Here is a 25,331-nt window from a genome sequence, read left to right as displayed (position 1 = left end):
GCTCCGCTGACTCAGGCACCTTAGTCAAACAGTGGGTCTGATGCACGTTTCTCTAACAGCTGGAAAGTGATGAGAAAATAATTGTCCAATATGTGCAAAATATCGCTAGCCTAACTAAGCATGTGAACGAGCTTGAAATGAAGCCAGATGCCCTCCCTGCTGTGAACCCCAGCCTGCAGAGCCGAGCTGCTGGTGCTCTAGCACCTGAGCCTGACTCTGAGCAAAGCGCTGGGGGCAAGCAGCAGGTGCCCCTGCGAGGCCTCCAGTGCGGTAATGGGGGCCCTTTGTACACTGCTTGTTTCTGCGGAGACCTGACCTCTGCCCTATGCACTCTGACCCAGCCACCTCCCAGGAAGAGGTTATGTCACACCCATGAGATGCACCTAGGGGCCTCCCGGGATGATGCAGGGAAGGCACCCTGGCCTTTAATCCTGGTGACTAGGGTTCTAGACCCAGCTCTGCCACTTGTGAGTCTGTGACTCTGAACAATTTGTGACAAGACTCTTGGCCTCTGAATGGGACGGGACAGTCTTCCTCACATGGTACGGCACTCTCAAATCAGTTGAGATCCATTTAGTGCATCAAGACCAGGACTTCTTAGCATGATATGAAATGGGAGAGCAGAGAGGGTTCTGGCTTCCTTTGCCCAGACCCTCAGATTCCAGAGCTGTCCTTCATTCAGAGGCAAGAAGCACCAGAATCCTCTGACAGCAAGCCTGTCTTGGAGCTCCAAAATGAACAAACTCAACTGCAACAGAAACTGGAAGAATGCCCCCCACCCCCACCCCACCCCCACTCCCAGGACTGAGAGACTCAGTGTTGGTAAAAGAGACAGCTATTAAATTATATTTTTGCTTTTGCTTGTTTGTTCCTCTAAATTCACACAAATTTACAAAAAAATAAAATATAGATCACAGTCTGTTAACGGTCTTAGAGCATGTGCTAAATATTGTTAAATTGTTCTCAAGGATAATACTAATTTAAAATATGAACAGTTACACACACATATACAGTCAGTACATATATGATGCAACAGGAATTTATAAGTAATTGGCCTTATTGGGGCTTCCCAGGTGGCAAAGCTGGTAAAGTCTGCCTGCTAATGCAGGAGACGTAAGAGGTGCAGGTTCGATCCCTGGTTCGGGAAGACCACCTGGAGGAGGGCATGGCAACCCACTCCAGTATTCCTGCCTGGAGACTTCCACGGACAGAGCAGCCTGGCGGGCTACAGTCCATGGGGTTGCAAAGAGTTGGATACAATTGGAGTGACTTGGCGAGCGCGTGCACACGCACACACACATACACATCATGTCAGAACAAAGATAGTGGTTATTCTTGGATGGGGATAGTGAATGTTCCTCCTATATAGAGCTGAAAAGCAAAGAAAAACAGAAAGAAATCCACTACAGGGAAAATTTAACACACCATTCTCAGTATAAGATCAAATGGGCAAAAATTGAGCAAAGACATAGAAATCTAAGCAACCGAATCAACAAGGTAAGCCTTTAAAATCACTTAATCCTGATTTAAGCACACATACACATGCACACACATATATTTGGATTCTGATTAGAAGGGCATTGAACTTATATGTTAATTTTAGAAGAAGTTATATAAGTTGTTTCATCTATGAGTATGAAGTAAATCTCTCCATTTGTTAATAAAGAGAAAAGCTATTGATTTTTTTATCTTTATCTTGTACACCACTGCCTTTCAAAATTCTATCAGTAATTTTAATAGCTATTAATTTTAGGGGACTTTCCTGGTGGTCCAGTGGCTGAGACTGCATGCTCCCAATACAGGGGGCCCGGGTTCGACCCCTGGTCAGGGAACTAGATGCTACATGCCACAACTAAGAGTTCACATGCTGTCACTAATGATCCTACATGCCACATTAAAGATGGAAGATCCCACGTGCTACAATTAAGACCCAGTGCAGACAAATTAATAATAAATAAATTAAATAATAGTCTTTAGAAATAGTTATTAATTTTAATCATTTGTTATGAGACTAGGTTTGCAATCCAGTCTGACAGAAAGATAATTTAATAACATTCATATGGACTATTTCATTTCTTTTCTTATTTCATTAGTGAAAATCTCTAAAATTATTCCTCATTAACAATGACAAGACAACCTTGTCCTGTTATTGATATTGCATGGACGACTCACCCTCTCAGGCACTGCTCAAAATCAAAAGGAGCCTGTGTCCTATAGCCACCTACCCAGGAGGTTACCAAGGTCCTGATACAATAAACTGAAAGTGAAAGTCGTTCAGTCATGTTCAACTCTTTGTGACCCCATGGACTATACAGTCCATGGAATTCTCCAGGCCAGAATACTAGAGTGGGTAGCCTTTCCCTTCAGGGGATCTTCCCAACCCAGGGATCGAACCCAGGTATTGCAGGTGGATTCTTTACCAGCTGAGCCACAAGGGAAGCCCAAGAATACTGGAGTGGGTAGCCTATCCCTACCCAGGAGGTTACCAAGGTCCTGATACAATAGGGTGTCGGGGTCCAGCCCCAGCAGGATCCAGGGGAACCCTCAGGATGAAAGGTGTCGGCAAATGAGAGAGAGAGTGAGACAAAGCTCGGGGCTAAGTCTGAAGTTTATTTTTGCACGGTCCCTTTATACCCTTAACAACATCTTTGGGGGAAGTGCATATTGCTTACACACAGGGCATCTCAAAACATTACAGCAACTTGACCTTCAACAGAAACTGGATGTCACCCACATACTTTTTCGTTCACAAGAGTCTTATCATTTGGCCTTCAGGCCTGCTAACATTTTATGGCTTGCACCTGGTGTGACTTAAGCAACTTCAGTAGCCGGCCCTGTTTTTCTTATAATTAATCTATTTTCTTTCTAATAAGTGTCATCTCTATGGGAACTAGATAGGATTACATTTTTAAAGAACAGAAATGCGAAGGACTGCAGAAACAGCAGATATGGCACAAAACAGGCTCTTAGTCTAAAAGTTAACCACCTGCAAGAAGTCGCCAGCTAATCTCTATCTAAAGTATTTTCTATTAGGCACATTTGTGGCTATCATATTTGTGGAGCTTTTCTCACCCCGTGAAGGGGCCTATGCTTAATAGTTTCTTTTGTTAGCGTACTGTGCTTAGGATGTTTAGAACAATCAAGAGCATTTTGTGCAATGAGATCACACATTTATCAAACAAGCCAGAATGCCAGCAAAATGTTTGAATGGAAGCATTTCCTTCATCTCTGGCCCCTTCATAAGGTACCCGCGTCCAGAAGATTTATTAATTAGGGTTTTAAGTTGGTCTTTATTCAGTGAAAGAGGAGCAGGAGAGCTCTCGGCAGGCAACACAAGAATCTGCAACAGGGCAAACAAGAACAGCAGAAAAGGGGAGAAGATACAGGGTGGGGTAGAGGCCGAGGCCAACCTGGAGCGTCCCTTATCCTAGACGGCCTTGCCTGCCCGGTATTTTCTTTATGACCTCGTCACGGGTGGGACCCCCCCATAACGGCTCCCGGCAATAGGGAACACAATTCAAATCTGACTCTATATTGTATCTGTTTCTTTTGCTTTAACCTTTGTATTCTACTACTCTTGATTCAAGTTAAGAATGTTGCCTATAAGTTGAAATACACAGGATAGCTCATTCTCTGAACTTCAAAAGGATACCACTTTTCCATGCACATAGAGATAAAAAGTTACAGAACAGAGAATAATATTTGTCTCGGAGGTTTATAAAACACTGTGACCAGACCTATGTGGGGAGCAGCAGGAACAAAGTTTCCCAGCACCAAGAAGTGTGCAGCAGCCAACCATACTCCCTCCCCTTTCAGCATAAAAGGAGACTGAATTCTTAACTCAGGGAAGACTATTCTTTGGGACCCTAGTCTGCCATCTTCTCAGTCTGCTAGCTTTCCAGATAAATTCACCATTCCTTGCCCCAACAACTCATCTCTCAATTTATTGGCCTGTTGTGCAGTTAGAAGTACAAGCTTGGACTCAGTAACACTAACCATCACGACCCTTCACTCCAGGAGCCTACAGTAGCCTGGAGCTGTGGCCCCTGGGGAGGCCTGGCAACCCCAGGCCTCTCTTCACTCCTTTCTCTTCTATGTCCCTAGCTCACACCCCCATCACCTTGCTCCTGAGCTATTACGGTGGCCTCCCAAATGGCTTCTCTTCTCCTCCCATCCCCTCCTGTGTGCTCATGCCATCCATCCAGCACCGGGCAGCCAGTGTGAGCTTTCAAAAATACAAATCCGGGGCTTCCTTGGTGGTCCAATGGCTGAGGCTCTGTGCTCCCAATGCAAGGGGCCTAGGTTTGATCCCTGGTCAGGGAACTAGATCTCACACGGCACAATTAAAAAGATCCTGCACACCCCAAGAAAGATCCCAGATGCTGCTCCAGCTCAGCCAAATAAATACATTTTAAAAAAATGCAACTTTGACCATGCCCCTCTTCTTTATCCCACTCTTCTGGGGATAAACGTGGTACAAACCCAGGAGGAGTCCTCCCACCCCCACTCTCCAGCTTCATCTCCTCCACTTTCCCATTCTCTCAAGAACCCACTGTCTTTCAGTTCCCCGAAAGCACCCTGCCCCTTCCTGTCTCACCATCTTGCACCTGCTTTTATTACTGCCTCACACACACAACACACATACACACACACACACATACCCCCTCCCTAACTCACTCATATCACCAGTGTCAATAACTCCCCAGGTGTATACTATATAATTATTCATCCAATTTTCATCTCTAGGCTATAAATTCTACCAGGATAGGGACTGTGCATTTCTGCCACGCTTAGCTCCAGCACCCAATACAGAGCCTGGCTTCCTAGGAAATGTCCAATAATTATTTTAAATGAATAAACTAGTTGGTATCTGTCTTTCCTAAACCACCAACGCTTCTTTTGTCCCCCTAGGAGGTAGGTAGACATAAAAACATCTTTTATTCTTATTTTTGAAATTCTGTTTGGCCAGGCACATGATGCTACTGTAGGCTAGTTTCTTTGTAGTCTCAAGGCTGGGTGTCACAACTTTTGTTTCCCCTGCCAGACCTTGGTCATGCCATGCAGTTTCTTTACCAGCCAGAAATGGATTATCTGTTGAGATTTCATCCCTGCCTGTTTCACCGCAACAAGGCTCTGAGTGGGGATAAGTGAAGGAGGTATAATTCCTAATCACCTCCAGCACCTGGCTTCTTCTTCCACTGAAACCCAGCCCTCAGGCTGCTACCCAACTCAGACTTCTTCCCTGCCTCTGCCCAGAATTTCGTTCTTTATAATAGCTCATCTCATGGGTAAACACCAGAGTCAATTAAAATATGGGAGAGTCCCAACAATCCCCCTTTTAAAGATATGTGCTAGAAAAGAACTCCAGCTGATGCCCCTTCTTGGAGGCTGAAGTCTTCAGGCAGAGATAGGATCCCTTGGATACTTATAGTTTCAGCCTTCCTACTGGTCTGCCCAAAGTGTGCATTGAGGGCATGGCAGAGCCTGCAGGCAGTGTTTCAGAACGATTAACTATGAACACAACAGACACCTCTTCTCACATGGTCAGCCAAATCACAAGTGTATTCCTTTCACTCATTATATTGTAGCTAAGACAATTAAGTATTGTGACCGTGGCACAATTAAAACTCATGTAATTAACGAAGGTGGGGTGAGAAGAAAAGGACTCTGGTTCTGAAAGCTCAGCCCAGAAGTTGAGCAAAAGCGCAATATACATTTTCACCACTAGATGGAAGGCTTCCTGCTTTATTCCCCCAGTTAGTCCAATTTGAGGTAGAGAAATGATCCCCAAGCAGCTCTCCCACAAACCAGTCCTCTGAAATATCCCCATGCAGACTCATAGAAGGTTAAGGATGGACAAAAATTTGGTGAGATATTTTTGGCCAAACATTATTTACATAAGAAGAAAGAGAGCCCAAGAAATCGGTAGACCTCAGGTTTACAAATTCTCCCAGGCCAACTTACTTTTGTATTATTCCACCCTGCCTCTTGACAGAAGTCATCCAAAAATTGACTTAAAAAGAGATAACGATATGGGTGTCCTCAGTTTCTGAAAAATGTGTAGAGCTGTGTAATGATGTGTGCATCAGTACATTTTTTCTGCATATGTAATACTGACAGAGAGAGAGGGAGAGCTAGAGAATAACTCTTACACAGATGGAGTGGGATGTGTGCCTAGATTTGGTCTTGTTTATTTGTGAGCTTGGTAAGCCCTTGGCTGCTGAGCAACCTGAAGTCTTGGATCTTTTATGCAGCTCTCTGCACCCACAAGCATTCTGCAACAACTGATGAGGCATCCAAGTCGACTGGAGTAAATTAAAGTGACTGCAACCAGCTGAGTGACCTTAGCCTTCTGGGACTAAGAAGCCTTAGGACTTCTGGGACTTGCTCCTCAGAACCTCAATTTCAAAAAAATGCAATATTGAATTACACTATCAGCTAATCTCTGAGTGCAAATATATCAGAGAAATACCTAGCAGAGTGCTACAATTATGGTAGGAAAACATTTCTCAAAGTATGGTCCAAGGACTCCTAAGGATTCCCCTTCCTTTTCCAATACCATATCTGTGGGAAGGCAGTTTTCTTTGCATACGTCCATCAAAACAATATATCACAAGAGATTCAATGCATAAGCAGATATGAGAATGTATAAACTAAATATTAAAGAGATTTGAAAAAACAATGCTATTTGCATAAATTACTTTGAAAAAGTATTATAGTTCATAAAAACATGTAATTTATGTTAACATGCAATGGAGTTTTATTGTTTTTTAAATATATTAATAAGTATTTAGATTTTTTTATTATACTTAATAATATTAGTATTCAGTTCAGTCGCTCAGTCGTGTCCGACTCTTTGCAACCCCAGGAACTGCAGCACGCCAGGCCTCCCTGTCCATCACCAACTCCCAGAGTTTATTCAAACTCAAGTCCACTGAGTCGGTGATGCCAATATTATAGGAGCTTAATTAATCCTTTTATCAGCTCTCTGTTATTTATCTTTCATTCTTCAAAAGCAGAAAGTTATATATACAACAATGTTAATTTCAGTATTATCAATATTAGGAAAGAAAAAGGAAAAAAAAAACAAGCCGAATGTCTACTATCAGGAGAAAAGTTTAATAATGATAAAATATGCTGCATTAACCCAATGGAATTATATCATATAGTATTACATAATAATAAAATTATTACATAACATAATGTTGAGAGTGTAAAGACATAAATTGGCTCTGCCATTAACTGTAAAAATGTGAGATTGAAATCTAATACATAAAATGAAAACACTAAACACATATTATATTATGTTTGGATACTGGGATTATGGGTAGTGTTTTTCTTTAATTAAACTACCAGATATTAGCAGTAAATGCACATTTTAAGACCTGGCTTTCCCAGGTCTCTCCCAGTAGGGTCAAAGAGGCTATTGCCTTTTTCTACTTAACAAGCCAAAAAGCTTCCTGATTTTGAAAAGCCAACTTCCTTCAGCAGACCCCAATAAAAGTCTCTGTCTCACAGGCCTCTGGGAACAGTCTCTGACAAATGGCAAACATGTACAAACACACAACCCCACCTGGCAGTAGCAACACTCAAGAGAACAATACTGAATGGGAAAGAGTCCGGCGGTCAGTGGGTCATCGAGCAACCCCCCATCTTTGCAAAGGGAACAAAACTGCACCTGCCCGCACCTACAGGGTCTCCAGCACCCCTCCTCTCCTACACTGCTCCCCCTCAGTGTGAATTTGTTTTGTTTCATAGGCAGATTTATAAACTCCCTCTTAAGGCAGCTGCTTCTGAGATGCTGAAGCGAAAAACACGGCCAGAAGGAGGATGCATGCTTCAAGGAACCCTTACCTCCAGTCCATTAACTGGGTGATGTTCATGTCTTTCCCAAGACCAGCTAGGGTCACTCCCCTTCTTAACTCCAAATGTGCTTATGGTTCTATTTTAGACTCCCAGGATGGGCAGCACAGTCTGAAAGAAACGCACTGGATAATGAAGGAGGTGATCTTATTCAGGCTCTTACAAGAGGGAGGTCATTCATGAAGGCAGAAGGACATCGAAGAGAAAAGGCAGAAGGGCCTGGGGTTTTATAAAGGTGAGAGAGTGGGGAGGACAGTGGACAACAGGTCTCATCTGAAGGGTAGGATGGATCTCATCTGGAGTGGGGTGGGTCTCATCTGAAGGGTGGGATGGAAATAGGCTGAATCTGTGAAGGCAGGGTTATCCTTGGCAATTTCTCTACTGTCCTAGCTCTCCAGCCCTCTGGCAGGGCTCAGATAAACTGCAACATGATCAACAGATTACCAAAGATCTGGACTCCCTTGCAGCAGAGAGGGGAGGAAATAAGTGGTGAGAGTGAGGTCCCAGATGCCTCCAGGGGAGGTGGTGAGACAGAGAAGGAAGGAAAGGAGAAGGGGAGAACCCAGACATTCTCTGGGTGGCTGGAATTTTGGTCCTCAAATTCAGATCACTTCTCCTCTGCCCTCCTCCTCCTCTCTCCCTCTTTCTTTCTCGGTTGGTGGATGAGAGAGAAGGGTGTCAAAAGAAAACCGGGTCATTTCTTTTTTATTCTCCCAAACACACACACATGGAGATAACTGGTCACCACCAAAAGACTCCAGCTAAATGCTTAGGGTTCCTTAAAGATATCTTTTGAAGAGAGGGGGGAAAAAAGAGTTCACATGGTTGAATAGCTACAGTCATGATGAAAAGTTATAATTTTCCTTGGCATTACTGCTATTCTTACCAGTAGACCTTTTCCTAACAACATTGATAAAGGCAAGCCCTCCCCAGCTTCTTTATCCTAAAACACTTCGTGTCAACCAATGCAGCCAGCTGTGTGAATTTTTCCATTCACAGGGTTTGAGGATGGAAGAAAGCTGTTTTCCTCATTAGTGGCTCTTTCCACCCCTGCAGAGGCTGTTTGTGGAGGCTCTGTGCTGCTGGCTGTAGATAAAACAATCCGGGGGGGGGGGGGCCACTTTGGAAACTGGGGGATGGATGGGGATTTTTCCATCTGGAATCACAAGGCTCTCGGTGGCAGGGCCAGATGGAACCACGGTCTGTGTGGAGACAAAGCTCCTCTATAAACTGGTCGGGCAAACAAGAATATGAGGTTTTTTGACAACACGATGGCCAAGAGAGAGGAAACTGAGATTGGTTAGAAAATGCCAAGGGCAGATCACTCCAACTTTGGCGAATTCAGCCCTGGATGTAATTCAGCAAGGAGCTTCCTTGGGCTCATGAAAGCAAGGATTGTAAAGCTCTGAATTCAAAGTGGGAACGTTAGAAAAACAACTCGGGGTCAGCCAGTCTCCATCCTCTGAACTTAAGTCATCTTTCAGCTGGGAGAGAACATGCTTCCTTAATGCACCAGAACAACGTTGAGACTTCGATTACTGTAAGGAATTTTACAAATGCTGAGTGTCCCTGTCGACACTGTTAATGAACATCCTCTAAGCTGCACTTAAGCCAAATTCCAAGGTATAATTAGGGATTCGAAACAATGATATAACACAGGTTGCAAGTCTGCTTGAAGCTCCCACCATCCAATTAGATGGATGGTAGCAGATTTCCCAGAGCACAGGAGATGAAAACCATCTGTCACAGCCCACTTCCTAAGTCCTTCCTTCCAGGAGAGTTCTCTGTGTCCCTGACTAATGACAAAAGGAACACTTCTTGATCCTCAAACCCCATCTTCCAACCAAAGGTCTGTTAATAAGTTCTGTGCCCTAGAGCAGGTCACTTCCGTTCTCTGAACCTTAACTTTCTCTTCGATAAAAGTGCAGTCGTTGGACAAGGGTCCATGTTTTCAAACTTTTTTTTTTTAGAGCAGCGGAAGCTTTTGTTTTTCCCCAGGGGGAAACTTTATGATGAGCCCAATTTGTAAATATTGTGTGTCACTTGGAGGAACTATAGTCAACATGTCACAGATCAGAATGCAGAAAAGATATAGCTCAGGGTTTTGTGCCTTAAATCCCTAAGTAGACTATCCATTCCAATGTATTCAATAACTTCTTGCAAATAACAAGTGCTTTATAACTATTGTATAGGGGGGAAAAAAATGTGCTTCAGTGGAAAACTATGTATCGTTTAGAGCACCCTCTTCCAGGTTACCTGACTGTGATGCTATGGGCCCTTTCACGGCCTCTGAGCTATTTTACAACTCTGTAAATTGGAGGTAAGTGATAGCAATGCAAATAAGTCTTGTTTATGGACATACAAATAAAATCTGCCCTATGGAAGTTCAATTGACTTCCCTCTCAATTCCCCAGAGGAAAAAAAGCCAATTTCCATCTATTTGTAAACATATTTCAACATTCCTTTACTCCATACATATTTGTGTTTGACTTCTCATTTGAACAGGTTGTGACATTTCACCAGCTCTCATTAATAATGAGCTAAAGACATACATTCATATATTCATTTATATTTATTATTATTAACATATATTCATTTATATTTGTATGAGAATCATGGTTTTTAGCTTGGTTTGAAAATTACCATATTGACAGCTCTGAGAAATCGTTCCAAATAAAACTTAACCTGCAGCTCTCATGTTATGCATCTTTTTTAGTCGGCACAAATATTAAATCACAGTTCTTTGTAATCCTGATCAAACATGGGCCCTCTACATTGAAAGAGTCACCTAAAGCTAGTCTTCAAAGTCTCAGTAAATCCCACAACTCGTCCTCCTGCTCTGGGTGTGGTTCTCCCCATCACTGTAAGCAACAAACTTACAATGTTGCCTTCTCAACAGCTTGTCTTGATGATTTCGAGGAGATGGCATTTGAGAGAAGGGGAAAATATTTGGAGGCAACTGTGTGCATGAGCCTGAATTACTCAGGAAACTTTCTGCCCTGGTCAAGCTCAGGGGGACAATGGCATTTTTTTTTTTTCCTTTGTGGACACCAAATCTAGAGTTTAGAGGGCTGGAAGGAATCCAGGAGATGATCTAAGCCCATCCTTCCTTTTGGATGAGGTCACTGGGACACACAGACACAGGTCAGCCAGGGGCTGGGGTGTGCATTTGAAGCTGCAGCTCTAGGCCAGGCGCCCAGCATTCATTCGTTCTCTCACTCATTCGTTTTTCAACAACCACCTCCTGCAGGCTGGGCTCTGTCGTGTGTGACGAGTGCTCAGAAGCAGGGTCACATTTTTGAGATATTTATTCCCTTTGCCCACTTCCTCTTTTAGGCAAATCCTGAATGCTGCGTTCTTTTCTTCTCAAGAGAGGAGTGACAGGGGAAGAAGCTAAGACCTGTCTGTGAGCACTTCCCCTTCCAACCCCCCAAGTCTAAACACTTGGGAAGAACAGAAGCCTGTAGGCAATGACTGAAAAGTCCAGGAAAGGCGCTGCCTGGGCTGGGGTCGGAGGAGAAAGCAAGGGGGTATCGGTGCCCTGGTGTGGGGCAAAGCCCCCGGGATGCCCACAGCAGAGCCCCGGGAGGGAGTGCCTGTGTGGACAGGGCCCCAGGGGGCTTTGAGATACAAAGCAGCAGAGAATTCCCTCCTCTCCAGGGCCATGTGGACGAGACTGACGGGCAGCTCAGGAGGGCCGGGGGGACCAATACCGAGGACCAGATGCCCTGGCACTGTTAGGGTCTTGCTTCCGTAAGACTCTGAGATTTTTTTTTTAATGGTGGTACAGAGAGTTGGTGCTGCAGACAGAGGGACAGACACTCAGGGCCAAGGAGTTCCAGGATTTCACCCCAAATCGGGAACAAGAAGACACTGTCTCTGCTCTCAGCCTCGACTAACCAAACTCTTGATCAGCACTGGGGATGGTGGCCACTCCAGAAACAGAGGCCACCCACCCTGCAGTACACTCTGGTCATAGGAAAAAGAAAAAGATGCTTCCCGCGCGGAGGTCGTTAAAGAACTCCTCGACAAAGAGCGATCCTGGAGAAATGATGCTGGGATAGCGGACGCTGTTGGTGCTTTTATCATGTCAGTGTTTGCTGGGTGTCACCACATCCAGCTAGAACAGCATCACTGACTCAACGGACATGAATCTGAGCAAACTGCAGAGATAGCGAAGGACACGGGAGCCTGGCAGGCTGCAGTCCACGGGGTTGCAAAGAGTCGGACAAGACTCAGCAACTGAACAACAACAGCAACCACGTCCAGGAACTGGGAACAGAGGGGATGGGGGGAGGCCTGCCCCCCCAGCCCCCTGGGCAGGGAAGCCTCAGTTCCGCCTTCCCAGGCAGGAGCGGATGTGACCCCTGTGTGACCCCACAGGTGCACGCTCCCCTCTTCCTTGCCAGCCTCTAGTCAGATCCCAGATTCCAGTCCTTTCTAATGCCCAAGAGGACCAAACTTTCAAAAGGAGGAAGGAAGGAAGGAAGGGGAGGGGAAGAACGGATCATAAGAGAATGGAGGGTTTGGGAGAAGTGGGACGCAGGGATTGGAGGGGAAGGAGAAATCAGACAGGAAGAAATGAAACGAGGGACTAATCATGAAATTGTGGCATCTGAGGCCTCGAGGCGCCCTTTTGGAGGATCACAGGGTGCTCCAGAGGGCTGTTTCCCGGGTCTCTCACACGTGTAGTCGCTCAAATTTAGATTTGCAAAGACCTCCAAATGAAATACTGAGAAGTACAGACCTGCGTTTTAAGGAGATGATGCTCAATCTTCAACCTGAAGCTTGTCTTCATCCTGATCCCCCCAGAGGCAGCGCGCCCTGGGTCAGTATTGTTCACCAATTCAATGATCATCCAGTTCCACTGCAGTGTTTCCTTTGTATTTAATGGACGAAGCTGTTGAAGGCAAACATTTAAAATAAATCAAATTTTATAATGTTGTTAGGGTTCTGCTCTTTGTATTTTAACTCACAGGGAGCCTTTAAAGCTGGAAGTGATCCAAGTCTCTCTCAATCCCTGAGAGTCCATCGTGCCACTGTCCACAGCCCCAGGCCTTTATGGGGCCTGAGTTTCACCTGGAGGACCCCCACAAGAACAAGGGAAAAGCCCCACCAAATGCTTAGGTGGGAAGAAGTCAGGGTACCACAACTGTTAAAGAAAAAATTATTCTGACGCTTGTTGAAATGGGAAAGAAGGTTTTATTTAGGACCATCACAATAGGTGTCAAGACTATTGCAGTAGGGTAGAGATATCAGGCCCAACTCCCAACACAAGAACAAGTGAGGATTTATAGCCAAGGAGCCAGGAGATGGGATTCCCCATCCATCCCTCAGTGGATGGGGAATCATTAAGAGGAGACATCATGAGTGGGGCCTTCTTGCTAAATCAACAGGACTCTTGCTCAAGGCAGCCAGAGTGATCAGCTATCAGGGGTGGGGGAGTCTCCCTAAACCGACTTAGCAGGATTCTTGCTACTGCAACTGGGCTGATGCAAGCCCAGCAAGGAGAGGCTGAGGTCAGGGCACAGTCATGAAGTGGGCTCAGAGGAGCCCGACTCAGAGTCTTTGTCAGTCCCAGGCACTCTGTCCCAGAGGATGCCACAGCTACTGTGACACCACACGAATTAGTTCTTCATGAGAGACTAAGAGGAGGGGAGAAGGAGATGATCTAGATACCAGCTCAGGGGAGATGTGAGCCCTGGCACTGGGCTCTGTTTGTTGGTGACCCACCCAACAGCCTTTTCCTGACTTCCTCCTCTCACGGGAGGAGCTGGAAATGCCGAAGACTCACCTCTCCAGTCCCCTTGGCAGCTGGAGGAAACTTTGTGACCCAGTTCTGGGCCAAAAGGGAGAAGGGGAATTCTCCTTGAGTGGCTTTTGGGAAATATTTTCCTCTCTGGATGAGAGGTGGGAAGATAGCATGCCTGGTGACGAGGCAGGCATCCTCCATGGTCAGATGCAAGTCCAAGGACACAGTGTCCTTGGAGTGCGTTGAAATTGAGGGGGAATGAAGCCTGTGTCCCTGGGGATACTACCAAGCTGCTATAGCAATCCCTAGCTGTCTACACCCAGACTTCTTAATTATGTGAGATAACTAAGCAGCTTTTTGATTTAAACTACTCTTATGCTGGTTTCTATAACTTGCAGCCAAAAGCACTGCCAGCCCCCAGGGCTGTGCTAGGATTTGTAAAGGACACCCATGCATACAAGCCTTCTATTGTAGAAGTTATGGTCAAGGTGGGGAAACTAGACATATGCCCGTGTGTTCAATGTCCTTAAACATTAAATAATTTAGGATATAATCAAGTTTTAAACTGTAGTCACAATAATTCCACTCCCAGCAATCTTTCCCCTAAAAGTATATGCAAAGATATCCACTAAACTCTAACATGTAATAGAGAAAATGTGGCCATACCCTAAATGTTCAATATTAGGGATTGAAATTACAGCCCATACATAATATCATTGAAGATGATGATGTTGATCTATACTTAATGACAGGAATTCTCTAGATAATAATTGGGTGGGGAAAAAAAACAAGTTATTAACTGTGCATTAGTAAAGCCACTCTTGTGTAGAAAAATCTCTCTAAGTTAAATGTGAAGCTGTGAACCGTGCTTGTTATATGATGCAATTATGATGGATTTTATTTTCTTTACACCCTTCTGTACCTTTTACATTTGTTTCAAGAAACATACTTATTTTATAATAATGCCACTAAAAATTTTTAGAAATGCAACTGATTTTATATATATATATATATATATATATATATATATATATATATATATAAAACAGTAAGACTATTGTGAAAGAAGTGGAAGTGAAGGGAAGTGAAAGTCGCTCAGTAGTGTCCAACTCTTTCTGACCCCATGGACTATACAGCCCATGGACTGCTCTAGGCCAGAATACTGGAATGGGTAGCCTTTCCCTTCTCCATTAAGTCTATTAGTAATAGTAATATTACTACTAGTAACAGTAATATAATAAATATATATAGTAAGTCTATATATGCTAATAAAACACAGTGGAGAGCTCTACAAAATCTGTCAATGAGACTTCCCTGGGGGTCCAGTGGTTAAGATGCCATGCTCCCAATGCAGGGGGCACAGGTTCAATCCCTAGTCAGAGAACTAAGATGCCACATGCTGTGCAGTGTGGCCAAAAATAAACTACCAACAATTTGCAGAACAATATGGTATATGAGGAGGGTGGTGGAGAACACCAAAGATGATCCACAGTCACAGACACAGCTCATGGCTTTAAGAACCAGGTCACTACTTGGGGGCACTAAGGATCCAAACTTGGATCCTCCCACTAACGTGCAGTAAAGCCAGTCTACTGACACCAGGTAGTGGTAAAGAAAAGTAGAGTATTTACTGTTGTTGTTGTTTAGTCGCTAAGTCGTGTCCATCTTTTTTGCAACCCCATGGATTGTAGTCCACCAGGCTTCTCTGTCCATGGGATTTCCCAGGCAAGAATACTGGAGTGGGTTGCCATTTGCTTCTTCAGAGAATCTTCTCCACCCAGGGATTGAACCTGTGTTTCCCATTTGGCAGCTGGATTCTTTATCACTGAGCCACCTGGAAAGTCCAGAGCATTTATTATGTTTGTTATGTTTAGTCGTTAAGTTGTGTCCGACTCATTTCGGCCCCATGGACTGTAGCCTGCCAGGCTCCTCTATCCATGGGATTCTCCAGGCAAGAACACTGGAGTGGGTTGCCATGCCCTCCTCCAGGGGATCTTCCCAACCTGGGGATTGAATCCAGGTCCCCCACATTGCAGGCAGATTCTTCACCACCTGAGCCACCAGGGAAGCCCTAAGTAAACTAGTGTTCAAGAGCATTTATTGCAGGGCTCCAAAAAAGAAGATGGGGCAGCTCATGCTCAAAGGACCTGAACTCCCCAACGACTTTCAGGGAAGGTATTTAAAGGCAGTGTGAGGGAGGGGTTGTAGGCTCGCAATCAGCTCAGGAACAGTTCTCGGCTTGGCTGGCACTGAAGTGGTTTCAAGCATCATCAACCTTTTGTTTTCAACTGGTCTAGGGTCTATGTGTTTGTGGTCACCAGTTTTCACGTGGTGGGGAATTTGCTTACTGTAAAAACAACTTAGGAATGTATGTCAAGCCTTTATCGTCCAGGGAACTGGGAATTCGGGTGATTCTGCTGTGTGACAGATTTATAGTCTAAAGTGTTACCAGTTTCCCAGCCCAAGAGTTATTCTTTTTTATACATCTTCACATTTCCTAGTCATTAACTCTTGAATCAGCCTTTTGAGACTCACGGGAGGCCTGGGAGACTGAAGCCTTTTACTCTGTAAGACAGGGACAAGGGATTGTATTTGGTTTCATAGACAGGTTCTGAAGTGGTTCTGTCCAGTTCTATGAACTATAGAGTATTTGTCACATATCTCACCCTCCCCAGTGGTAGGATGTATATCAAAGGAAAACACTAGATTGTAAATATTTGGAACTATGGAAAATAACTCTAAATAAAACTCTTTGTATAGACAGAGAATGTAATTCAGGCATTGTGAATAACATCCAGGAAATGCTTTTGGATTCTGTAAGTTTTGCCTAGGAATTGTTTGAAAAGTCTGATTCAACAGACTATAATAGAGAAACCTAACTCTCCCCAAAACCCTTTGTATTTCTTAGAGGCACAGATACATCAAAGGGGCTTTCAATTTCTAACATACTTTCAAATCATAAACAGTGCTATCAGTTTGAACTCCGTGATACCCTGGTAGGCTTATTGCTCACTTGGTGTGACTCTCTGATGCTGCCAGTGGCAGAGCGTAATTCTTGAGCTTGACCCTCTTTCCCTGTTTCCCAGGAAATTCGAGCAAAATAGCATTCCATCACTCCTTAGAATAGAAGAGCATTAAAATAACTGTGATTGCATTTAGCATTTGAGTACAGAAAAAAGATGATGAAGGGTGGCAGAATGTGTTACCTCAACCTATGTCCCCCTGAGGACTTCCTTGGTGGTCCAGTGGTTCAGGCTCTGCACGTCCATGCAGGGGGCATGGGTTCAATCCCTGGTAGAGGAACTGAGATCCCACGTGCCAAGTGGCATGGCCAAAAAAAAAAAAAAATGTAAATGCCACGTTGGCATAAGGGCTATTTTTAGCTAAAGAATAGCAGATGCAAGAATGTCATTCTGTCCCACTTCTGGGCATACACACTGAGGAAACCAGATCTGAAAGAGACACATGCACCCCAATGTTCATCGCAGCACTGTTTATAATAGCCAGGACATGGAAGCAACCTAGATGCCCATCAGCAGATGAATGGATAAGGAAGCTGTGGTACATATACACCATGGAATTTTACTCAGCCGTCAAAAAGAATTCATTTGAACCAGTCCTAATGAGATGGATGAAACTGGAGCCCCTTATACAGAGTGAAGTAAGCCAGAAAGATAAAGAACATTACAGCATACTAACACATATATATGGAATTTAGAAAGATGGTAACGATAACCCTATATGCAAAACAGAAAAAGAGACACAGAAATACAGAACAGACTTTTGAACTCTGTGGGAGAAGGTGAGGGTGGGATGTTTCAAAAGAACAGCATGTATACTATCTATGGTGAAACAGATCACCAGCCCAGGTGGGATGCATGAGACAAGTTCTCCGGCCTGGTGCACTGGGAAGACCCAGAGGAATCGGGTGGAGAGGGAGATGGGAGGGGGGATCGGGATGGGGAATAAGTGTAAACCTATGGCTGATTCATATCAATGTATGACAAAACCCACTGGAAAAAAAAAATTAAAAAAAAATAAAAGAAAAGAAAAAAGAAAAAAAAAAAAAAAAGAATGTCATTCTGACCTTTCCTTTCCCCGCTGAAGGCAGGAATGAATACTCCCGTGGGAAAGACCCCTCCTCTAACAGAGAAGAGTGAACCTGCCTCCACACTGGATGTATTCCTTTAGCTCTAACCTGTGTGTTCTGTTGTCTGTGCTGAGTCATGCTGGCCCTACACCTTTTGTAAAAGAATGTCGTCTGTAGCCTGAAATACACAGGATGGCCCTTTCTCAAGGCTCTGACCTTTAAAAGTATAACACTTTTCCATTCACATAGAGATAAAAAAAAAAATGTTGCAGAACAGAGAATACTATTTGTCTCATTGGAGGTTTATAGGAACTTTGTGACCAGACCTACATGGACAGCTACAAGAACAAAGGATTCCAGCACCAAAAGTTTGCAGCAATCAGCCACCTTTCCCTCCCCTCCACTTTTCTTCTTATAAAAGAAGCCTGAATTCTAACTCAGGTAAGACAAGTTCTTTGGGACACTAGTCCACCATCTTCTCAGTCTTGCTGGCTTTCCAAATAAAGTCACTATTCCTCACCCCAGCAACTCGTCTCTCAATTTATTGGCCTGTTGTGCTGCAAGCCATATGACTGGACTCAGTAATGCTCCCGATAACAGGATGAAAGAACCACCAGAGACGGGGAGTTGAGGCAGAGAGAAATCTGTACAAACAGACTTTGTTGAGATGACTCTCATCTCCCTTTAGTCTCACTATATATTTTAGCAATTTTCCCACAATTGCTACTCTTTGTTCAACCTAGTATATTAGCACTTCGGCCTATTGGTTTCTTGGGGGTCTTCTTTGTCCTCTGGAAAATCTGTATGCTTTTCTCCTATTAGTCTGTCTTCAGTCAGTTCAGTTCAGTCACTCAGTCATGTCTGACTCTTTGCGACCCCATGGACTGCAGCAAGCCAGGCTTCCCTGTCCATCACCAACTCCCGGAGCTTATTCAAACTCATGTCCATTGAGTCAGTGATGCCATCCAACCATCTCATCCTCTGTCATCCCCTTCTCCTCCCACTGTCAATCCTTCCCAGCATCAGGGTCTTTTCCAATGAGTCACCTCTTTGCATCAGGTGGCCAAAGTATTGGAGCTTCAGCTTCAGCATCGGTCCTTCCAATGAATATTCAGGACTGATTTCCTTTAGGATTGACTGGTTGGATCTCCTTGCAGTCCAAGGGACTCTCGAGAGTCTTCTCCAACACCACAGCTCAAAAGTATCAATTCTTCGGCACTCAGGTTTCTTTATAGTCCAACTCTCACATCCATACATGACCACTGGAAAAACCACAGCTATGACTAGATGGACCTTTGTCGGCAAAGTAATGTCTCTGCTTTTTAATATGCTATCTAGGTCGGACATAGCTTTTCTTCCAAGGAGCAAGCATCTTTTAATTTCATGGCTGCTGTCACCATCTGCGTGATTTTGGAGCCCAAATACATAAGTCTCTCACTGTTTCCATTGTTTCCCCATCTATTTGCCATGAAGTGATGGGATCAGATGTCATGATCTTAGTTTTCTGAATGTTGATTTTTAAACCAACTTTTTCACTTTCCTCTTTCACTTTCATCAAGAGGCTCTTTAGTTCTTCGCTTTCTGCCATAAGGGTGGTGTCACTTGCATATCTGAGGTTATTGATATTTCTCCCTGCAATCTTGATTCTAGCTTGTGCTCTGTCTTATGTCAGTTTAATTCTCAGGGCCAGCAGAGACCCTAAAAGGGTAGAGATAAAGTTATGCTTCCCCTACAATAATCTTGGCTTGCCAAGCCAAGCCACCCAGGATTTGGATATTGTTGGTCCATCCCATGTTCCTGTGGTCACCTGCAGCTCTGAGGGGCTTCCACTGCATTACCTGACTGTAAGAATCACCTGGCGGTCCTGACCGTATGCCATTGTCCTGTATACCATCAATTCCGGCATTGGACTTGCTGGGACTCAGAGCAGGCTGCCTCAAGCTATGCCACAGTGCTTATTTTGAATTAAAGTTGCCTAGGAAACAGCCAGTGAGAAAAAAAATAATATAAAAAGAAACACTACAACACCCTCTCTTTCCCCCCTGAAAGTAGAAAACAAATCTCCCATGGGAAAGTATCCTCCCTATGCCAGGAGCATAGAAATTTTCCTTATCACCAGAGTTAGGGAATTCAAGGCTAAGAAAACAGTATAAACAAATTTTGTCACTTCTTCATTGGTCTGCTATCCAAAGCACAAGGCCCCTTATTCAACCCTCACAAAAAAATTATTTCCTTGTCAAAAAATGATATAAACACAGTCTGCTTTGGTCATTCCAGGGGCCCTATTTCTATGAAACCTCCACGCATACAAATTAAAAAAATTTTTTTTATTTCTCCTGCTCATCTGCTTTGTGTCAATTTAATTATTTGACCAGCCCAAAGAACTCAAGAAGGGTAGGGAAGAAATATCCCCTTCCCCATGGACTCAAACTACTTTTACAATTTGCAATGTGTATGTCTGTGTGCATGAGTGTGATTTGAAGGCTCCACTAAAAATCAGTGCATGGCCCTCTTGCCTCTTTCCTCCCACTCCCCAGATACAGGAAGTGGTTTGTCTCTCTTTGGTTGTTTAGGCACTTACTGGCCAGGGCCTTCAGCATCTCAACTTCTTTATTCATTCAAATATTTACTGAAGGCCTTCTTTGGGCCAGGCACTGGGCTAGGTGCTGGGGCGGTGGGCAGTCATGGGCCCTAACTTCAGAGAACTTACAGCCTCATGTCAAAGACAAACTTTATTCAAAGGATCACACAATCAAATATGGTGCCTCTATGTGCTTGTTTTGAAAAGATATTTTTATGTGGACCATTTTTTAAAGTCGTTATTGACTTTGTTACAATATTGTTTCTGTTTTATATTTTGCTTTTTTTGGCCTCCAGGCAAGTGGGATCTTAGTTCCCCACCAAGGATTGAACCCACACCCCTTGCATTGGAAGGTACAATCTTAATTCCTGGACCACCTGGGAAGTCCCCCTCCAGGTGCTTTTTCTTCTTACTCTGAAATAGATTTAGATTCACAAAGAAAAACTAAAGAATTCCCATGTACCCTTTGCTCAGCTTGCTTCAATAATAGTACCCTATGTAGTCACAGTACAATCAAAACTGGGAAATTAATATGGATACAATACTAAGCTATGGCCCTTATTAGATTTCTCTAAGGGCTTTTTATTACATTAATTATTTAGTAATTACACTGATCTTGGGGAGTGCATACTATCATCACCCACCTTTTATAGATGCGAAAACTGATATTCAGAACAATTACATCACTTGCCCAAGATTCCAGCTTGGAAGTGGCACAGTGAAGACTGCAAAGCCCAGCAGCCAGCTGTAAGGGGTCTGCTCCCCACTGCTGAACTACACCGCCTCTCAACATTAGCCGAGCAGGTTTTCTTGTTCAAACCCAAGAATCTTACTACAACAGCACTACAATAAGCGGTTGGGGAGCTATTAGAAGAAGCTGTAACTCTTGGACGCCATCTTTAAAGTCAAAACATTTGCTTCTGAAATCAAAGTTTGTTTCAATGGCAAAGGCTTCCCAAAGGAAATTACTGTTTCAATCACCATGGATGAAACAATGCTCTTGAGCTAACAAAGGCTGAGCTCTCAAACATTTCCCTCTGGTTGAAAACAACTTCAGTTGAAACATTTTGACTCTCAAAAGGAAGTTTCTTTGTAAGAAACTGCAAGAAATGCAGGTGCAGTTATGGCACACTCCAAACAAAGCCTTCAAAAAAGCCAACTTCCTCTCAAAATCATACAGTTTCCCACTGTCTCACTCCCACATAACTCAAGGCCAAGGGAATTCTGCAAGAATACAGGTCATTGATCTGCTTTGCATAGGAGAACATCAATCTCAAAATGGGGGTGAGGAGGGATCAAAAAATGTGAACAAGAAAAAACACCTTTTTTTGCTCAAGTACACATCTGTGGGATTTGTACTTACTATCAAAATACAGAAGTTACTTAAATGACATCAGAGTTCCCACTTTCCTCCAGTGCTGAGATGAGCACTACTGAGCCTGTCCCAAAGGCAATTCCATGACTATAACAAGGAGTCTCTTTTTTTAAGGTATCGCTGTTAACATCAACATTTCATGATTCTATCTACAGCAGATTCTAGCTTGGGTTTGCTCTCCACTGTATTCGTCTTTCCTCTGATTTCAAGCCAGAAGTCAGGCCCTTTGAAATTGCTTACCTTCTGGATTTTGCAACACAGAAAGCAAGAGAGCTGCAAATCCATGCCTCCTTTGCTTTTTGGGGGGTGGAAAGGTTGAAGAGGAGAGAGATAAGAGCTAAGAAAATGCAGTGAAGAGGTATGTCCTCATAGCAAGAGTAGCAAGAGAGAATCTCCCCGTCTGCAGTGTAGAGCCTTGCATCTCTTTCCAGCAAGACCTGAAGGGATGGACGGCTAACTGGTATACCTAGGGGTGCTGAGCCCCAGACACCAAAGCTTCAAGTCTCCTCAAGAGTCCTTTGCCCCAAATGTGGCATAGACACAGCGAGGATCTAAAGGAACATGCAAGACAGACATCAGGGTCTCAGAGTAGCCAGTGGGACTCAGGACAAGCAGAGTATCTCAGATGAGGTTTTAGAGCTTAACGTTTCAAGATCTTCGTAAAACCTGGAAAAGATGAGTGCTGTGGGGGAGACTCAATAATCACTGAAATTTAACTTCTCACCAGTTCAACACATGGGATAAACCCAAGTTGACTTAACACAAAGAATTTAATGTTCTTGAATATCTGAGTTTGTGAACTGACATTCACACCAACTACACATTCATCCACTGGTTCATTTGACTAACAGTTGCTGAGTTACCATCACACACTGAGATGGGACGTCAGGACACAGTGGTTCCCCAGGCTCCCGTGATCACACACTCACACATGTCCATCCGAAAGCAAGAACAGGCTGCTGCAGCATCACCTCAGGGAAGACAAAGCCCTGGGGGGTCCTACAGCAGTTGTCATAAAAGATCCAAGTTACACTCAGATTTATCCACTGTTAATATATATACAGTGTACGAAGTTTCAAAATGATACATGTAGGAATTTGCTCCAAGAAAATAATCATGGATAAATTCAATGATTTTGCTGTAAGAATTATTATCTTACTGTCATTTATGATAACAAAAGCCTGGAAAACAACAAAAATAGGTTCCACTCATTGGAATACTATGCAGGCATGAAGAAGATTGAAAGTGTTATTTTTGTTTATTTGTTATTTTGATTGAAAGTGTTGAAAGTGTTATTTCTATAATTAAAAATTTATTTCAATTTAAGAAAAACAATTTAGAAGAGCATTTGATAATGTGGAAAGGCATGTTAAACAACAATACATTGTTGTTAAATATATATATGTAAATCTGAGTAAATGTATTTTTAAAAATTTTTGTAAAATCAATATAAATATACATCTATGTAAACACGTGTTGCATGAATAGGATACAGGTGCACTGGGAGGTAACAACAAAATATTAAAAGTGATTATTTCTACCAGCATCACATCATCACATTTGCGGGCCTTAGGAAATCTTGCTTTCATGGATGTCTTCCGTCACCAAAAATAATGTTGAAAATTATATGTATTTTTTAATGAGAATGTTATTTTATTTAGCTACTTATTTATTTTTGACTGTTCTGGGTCTTTTTGGCTATGCAAGGGCTTTGTCTAGTTGCAGTGAGTGGGCTTCTCATTGAGGTGGCGTCTCTCGTTGTGGACTACAAGGTCTCAGGAACAAGGGCTTCAGTAGGTGCGACTCACAGGCCCTAGAGTGTGGGCTTCAGGAGTTGTGGGCACCGGCTTGGTTGCCCCTCTGAGACTCCAGGGTCTCTATTGCATTTCTATTAGATCCCACTGTGTCTATGCCATATTTGGGGCAAAGGACTCTTGAGCAGACTTGAAGCTTTGGTGTCTCAGACTCAGAACGTGGGATCCCCCTGACCGAGGATGGAACCTGTGTCCCTTGCATTGGAAGGTGGATTCTTAACCACTGGACTACCAGGGAAGCCCTGAAAATTACATTTTTGATGGCCCAAAAAGATGAATAGAATCCATGCTAGATTCATTGTTATATGTTCATTTTTTTCTTCTTATTTTAAGAGAAATTGAAATTAAAACATTTGCAGGCCCTAGGCTTTATGCTTCCCAGAGCTACTAGATATGGAATTACTTGATTTTTATTTCCTTCTTTTTGTCTGACTGCATTTTCTAAATTTTTCATACTGAAGATTTATTCTTTCATCATAATGAAAAACCATGTGAACAAAGAAATTGGTAAACATAAACACATGGCTTATTTTATGCAATGCCAACACACAACACAGCAAATGCAGTCTCCAGAGGCAATGCCTTCCAGGGACATTAAGTGATGGACACAGCCTGGTCTAGCCCATCACATCACTTCCTGCTATAACTCACCACGAGACAAAACATCTGATTTCTCAGAACAAAAGTCTCTCTCCTGCTTACCAAAGTGAATGGGTGCACACTCTGTCCTCCACACACAAAGATGACACAGCAAGCCCACACTGGCTTTACTTCTCCAGGGGTGGAGATGGTTAGTTATGTTCCAGCCGGCCTCTGACCCGGCCTGACGAGCATTTAGACCAAGAGGGCAGACTGGTACCTGTGGAAAGGCCCTAAGCAGCGCTTCTAGAGTGTCCCTCATGGCACCAATGTGTCATCAGCTGGTGATCTTTGCCCAACTGTGAAGTTTGTCGAGACTTAAGAGGTTTGATTGTACAAAGTCAGCCTTTCAAGTATGAATTTTTAATTTATAAAAGAAGTGAAAGTATTAAGTCGCTCAGTCAGTGTCCGACTCTTTGTGACCCCATGGACTGTAGCCCACCAGGCTCCTCCGTCCATGGAATTCTCCAGGAGTGGGCAGCCATTCCCTTCTCCCGGGGATCTTTGCAACACAGGGATCAAACCCATGTCTCCTGCACTGCAGGCAGTTTCACTTTTTAAAAAATTTCTACATCCGTGTATTTATTCCTGTGTTTGACAAAGACTGATTAAGCATCTCCTCTGTGCCAGGCACTGTTCTAGGTACAGGAGACGTGTGAACAGGTGGTGAGCAAGACTGATACGTTCCTGTTCTCACGTTGCTGGAAGGAGAGACGCTGAACAAGGGTGCAGAGTGCTTTAAAGAGGGAGAAGCAATGGGTGCATCGTGCATGTGACAAGGGGACTGTGCCCAACCTAAGGAGGCGAGGATCCACCCTCCCCAAGGAATGAGAGTTTAAACCTAAGCATGGGAGGCCAGTAAGGGTGGACCAAAGAGGGCAGGCGGAGGATCAGGAGGGAGAAGAACACACCAGGCAAGAGATGTACTTACTAATCCCAGAACCCAGGACTGGAGTCTCTGAGTAGCTAAGGAACTGAAGGCGTCCAAAAGGGTTGGTGAGCGTAGAAGAAAGTCAGGCTGGGAAGGTAGGCAGGGGCCAGAAGGATTATTTATGTCCAATTAAGGAGCTGACCGTCTAGTCAAGGCTATGGTTTTTCCCGTGGTCATGTATGGATGTGAGAGTTGGACTGTGAAGAAAGCTGAGTGCCGAAAAATTGATGCTTTTGAACTGTGGTGTTGGGGAAGACTCCTGAGAGTCCCTTGGACTTCAAGGAGA

At 43.7% G+C, this 25,331-nt stretch overlaps 1 long non-coding RNA gene across 4 annotated transcripts in view; it reads right to left on the bottom strand.

Annotated features, from left to right (window-relative positions):
• The window catches only part of LOC122705898, a 206,243-nt gene that overhangs the window by 167,190 nt on the left and 13,722 nt on the right, over positions 1 to 25,331 (bottom strand). For 2 of the 4 annotated variants that reach the window (XR_006344183.1, XR_006344180.1), the window contains one exon: positions 12,611 to 12,763. This is a non-coding gene — a long non-coding RNA (uncharacterized LOC122705898). Of the gene's footprint in view, positions 1 to 7,122; positions 12,764 to 25,331 lie in introns of those variants that run through there. The other 2 variants (XR_006344181.1, XR_006344182.1) reach the window with 2 other exon arrangements.

The sequence above is a fragment of the Cervus elaphus genome, chromosome 12 (assembly GCF_910594005.1).
Source record: "Cervus elaphus chromosome 12, mCerEla1.1, whole genome shotgun sequence".
NCBI classification, from domain to species: domain Eukaryota; kingdom Metazoa; phylum Chordata; class Mammalia; order Artiodactyla; family Cervidae; genus Cervus; species Cervus elaphus.
Note: the sequence above shows the minus strand (reverse complement) of the source record. Positions and strands in the feature narration are given on the sequence as shown.